The sequence below is a fragment of the Petaurus breviceps genome, unplaced genomic scaffold (assembly GCF_028583685.1).
Source record: "Petaurus breviceps papuanus isolate PSGF00001 unplaced genomic scaffold, PetGlider_PUasm1.0 90825, whole genome shotgun sequence".
NCBI lineage: Eukaryota > Metazoa > Chordata > Mammalia > Diprotodontia > Petauridae > Petaurus > Petaurus breviceps.
This window is the reverse complement of record NW_027187353.1, coordinates 14,001,005-14,005,190: the sequence shown is the minus strand read 5'-3', so window position 1 is coordinate 14,005,190 and position 4,186 is coordinate 14,001,005. Positions and strand designations below refer to the sequence as shown.

Here is a 4,186-nt window from a genome sequence, read left to right as displayed (position 1 = left end):
AGAAAGAGAGAGAGAAAGAAAGGAAAGAAAGAAAGAAAGAAAGAAAAAGAAAGAAAGGAAAGAAAGAAAGAAAGAAAGAAAGAAAGAAAGAAAGGACGGAAGGAAGGAAGGAAGGAAGGAAGGAAGAAAGGAAGAAAGAAAGAAAGAAAGAAAGAAAGAAAGAAAGAAAGAAAGGACGGAAGGAAGGAAGGAAGGAAGGAAGAAAGGAAGGAAGAAAGAAAGAAAGAAAGAAAGAAAGAGAGAGAGAAAGAAAGGAAAGAAAGAAAGAAAGAAAGAAAAAGAAAGAAAGGAAAGAAAGAAAGAAAGAAAGAAAGAAAGAAAGAAAGAAAGAAAGAAAGAAAGAAAGAAAGAAAGAAAGAAAGAAGAAAGAAGGAAGGAAGGAAGGAAGGAAGGAAGGAAGGAAGGAAGGAAGGAAGGAAAGAAAACTTCTCTTTGCTCAAGAGTCTTAAGCTTCTTGTTCTTCTCTGCCTTAGTTTCTCCCATTGGTTGCAATTCTTCTTTACAACATGACTAATGTGAAAATAGGTTTAATATAAATGTATATGTAGAGCCCATATCAAATTGCACATGATTTGGGGTGGGAGAGAGAGTTGGGGAGAAAAATTGCAACTCAGCATCTTATTGAAGTGAATGTTGAAAATGAAAAATAATTAATTAAAAAATAAATATGAACTAAAAAAGAGTCTTAAACTTCTATAGAAAGAGATAATACTTGTATACATTGGCCTAGCTATTTGCATTTTACAAAGGATTTTTGTTTTTAATAACCCTGGGGTTATTAAAGTTAGTACAACTATTATTATACCCATCATAAAAATGAAGAAAGAGCTTAAGTGATACATCTAAGGTGACACAACCAGTAAGTGCTTGAGGCAGGATATGAACCCAGGTCTTCTTATACCAAGCCCTACATTGGAAGATTAAAGGCAAACAGGAAGGGGCAAATGTTTTTAGGGGCAAATAAAATGGTGCCTGGGGGAAAAAAGAAGCTTGTAGTGGAGTTAAACAGAAACCATACAATGAGAATTGTAAGCAAAAAAAGTCATTGTTATGGTCTGCCTGGAAAGGTAGTATTCTTCCTGCTCAGCAGAATTTGTCCAGAGACTAGGTGACATTTTATCTGGGATGTTGTAGAGGAAGGTTTTCATTATAGGTTTTGCTTTCTGACCTTTGAAGGCCGTTTCAACTATGAGATTCTGTGATTCTATGAATTAAATCTGGGGTTTTATTTAAAAAATTAGGGGGCAGAGCCAAGAAGGTGGAGTAGAAGCACAAACTTGACATGAGCTCCCACTCCAATCACTTCTAATACATGTAAAAAAATGACTCTAAACAAAATTTAGAGCTACAGAACCCACAAAGTACGAAAGAGAAACAAATCTCCCACTGAAGGAAGCCCAGCAGCTGGGCAGGAAGGAATTATCGCACTGAACTAGGAGCCAAGTACAATCTGGCTTAAGCCCTGGTTCTGGTCCCAGGGTGGGCTTGACCAGCGACAGCCAGAGCAGACTTCAGGAGAGTGAATCACCAGCAGCTGTGGTGGTTCCCAGACTTCTCAACCCATAAACACCAAAGACAAAGTAAAAGGTCAGTGTGGAATTCTGTTGGAACAGGGGTGGATAGAAGAGCATGGTCCAGCCCCTGCTCCTGGGGAATGAAGTGGCAGAGGTGCAGGGGCTGTACAGCCTCCACATGGCTACCTCAGGAGCTCCTGGCCTGAAAATCATGGGGGACAAAATAACCATTCAAAGGGTAATTGCTCTTGCTTTAACCTGCTTAGAGCTGAATTGCAGTCTTGGGTGGTGTTCCTGGGGTGTGTGGCCAGTGAGCCAAAATTTGTGGGGGCTATAAAGCGGACTCTCTCCTAATAGCTCCAGCAGCTGCACAATCCCTAGTGATTTGGGACAAAACCTTCTCCATATTTAAAGTAGAGTTCTATCACGGCAAAGAGCTAAAAAGTCAAGTAATTGGCTGGGAATATGAACAAGCAGAGGAAGCACAAATAGACTATCCAATCCTTTTTGGGGACAAAAAGGACTGAGACATGGAGTGGGAGGAAGACAGCAATGTCAGAACTCCTGCATCAAAAGGCTCCATGTAAAATATGAATTGATTACAGTCCATGGAGCAGCTCAAGAAAGATTTTGAAAATCAAGTAAGAGAAGTGGAAGAAAAATTGGGAAAAGAAACGAGAATGATGTAAGAAAATCATGAAAAGCAAATCAACAGCCTGATAAAGAAGACCCAAAAATACACTGAAGAAAATAACACCTTAAAAAATAGACTAACTCAAATAACAAAACAGGCCCAATAAGCCAGTTAGGAGAAGAATGCCTTAAGAAGCCTAATTTGCCAGATGGAAAAGGAATTTCAAAAACTCATTGAAGAGAATAACTCCTTAAAATTAGATTGGGGCAATTGCAAGTTAATGATTTTATGGGAAATCAAGATACTATAAAACAGATCCAAACAAATGAAAAAATAGAAGGCAATGTGAAATATCTCATTGAAAAAAACCACTGACCTGAAAAATAGATCCAGGAGAGATAATTTTAAAATTATTGGATTACCTAAAAGCCAGGATAAAAAAAGAGCCTAGACACTATCTTTCAAGAATTTATCAAACAAAATTGTCCTCATATTCTAGAACCAGACAGCAAAATAAAAATTGAAAAAATTCAGCGATCGCCTCTTGAAAAAGATCCCACAAAGAAAAGTCCTAGGAATATTATAGCCAAATTCCAGAGTTACCAGGTCAAGGAGAAAATACCACAAGAAGTCAGGAAGAAACAATTTGAGTATTGTGGATACACAATCAGGACCTAGCAACTTCTACATTAAGGGATCGAAGGGCTTGGAATATGATATTCCAGAGGTCAAAGGAGCTAGGACTAAAACCAAGAATCACCCACCCAGCAAAACTGAGTATAATGCTACGGGGGAAAATATGGCCATTCAATGAAATAGAGGACTTTCAAGCATTCTTGATGAAAAATAAAACAGAGCTGAACATAAAATTTGACTTTCAAGTACAAGAAGCAAGAAAAGCATGAGAAGGTTAACAAGAAAAAAAAATAATAAGGAACTTACTAAAGTTGAACTATTTACATTCCTACATGGAAAAATGATACTTGTACCTCATAAGACTTCTCTCAGTATGAGGATAGTTGAAGGAAATATATATGTGTGTGTATATATATATATATGTATATACATATATGTATGTATAGGAAGGTGTATATAAACATATATATATATATATATGTAAGTGTGGGCATCTGTATGTTCATGTATACATAGACAGAGGACACAGGATGAGATAAATATGAAGGGATGATATCTAAAAATTAAACTAAGAGGTGAGAGAGGAATTTAATGAGAGAAGGAAAAAAGGAGAGATAGATTTGGGCAAATTATCTCATATAAAAGAGGCAAAAGAAACTTATAATGGAGGGTAAGAGCAGGAAGGTGAAGGGAATGGGACAGCCTTATTCTCATTAAATTTGCCTTAAGGAGGGAATAACATGCACACTAAATTGGTTATCTTACCCTACAGGAAATAAGTGGGGTAGGGGTTAAGAGGGGGGATGATAGAAGGGAGGGCAGATTGGGGGAGAGGGTAGTTAGAAGCAAACATTTTTGTAAAGGGATAGGGTCAAAGGAGAAAATAGAATAAGTGGGAGGTGGGATAGGATGAAGGGAAATATAGTTAGTCTTTCACAATATAACTACTATGGAAATGATTTGGGTATCTACACATGTATGACTTATATTGAATTGCTTATCTCCCCAGTGGGGGTGGGTAAGGAGGGAAGAAGGAAAAAAAATCTTGAACTCAAAGTTTTAAAAATAAATGTTTCAAAAAATTGTTTTTTACAGCAACTGGGAAATAAGATATACAGGCACTGGGGTATAGAAATCCATCTTGCCCTACTAGAAATTTAAGGGGGTGATGGGGGGGATATAAGAGAGAATAAATCAGGGTAAGGGGTATTCAGTAGGCTTATTATTTTGGGGTGGGGGTAGGGGAAATACGGGGGAGAAATTGTAACTTAAAATCTTATGGAAATGAATGTTGAATACTAAAAATAGGTAGATAGATAGATAGATAGATAGATAGATAGATAGATAGATAGATAGATAGATAGATAGATAGATAGATAGATAGATAGATAGATAGATAGAT

The 4,186-nt window shown here is 37.0% G+C and overlaps 1 protein-coding gene across 1 annotated transcript in view; it reads left to right on the top strand.

Annotated features, from left to right (window-relative positions):
- The window catches only part of GRID1 (glutamate ionotropic receptor delta type subunit 1), a 1,154,654-nt gene that overhangs the window by 1,011,968 nt on the left and 138,500 nt on the right, over nt 1-4,186 (top strand). The gene's annotated exons all lie outside the window — the stretch shown is intronic.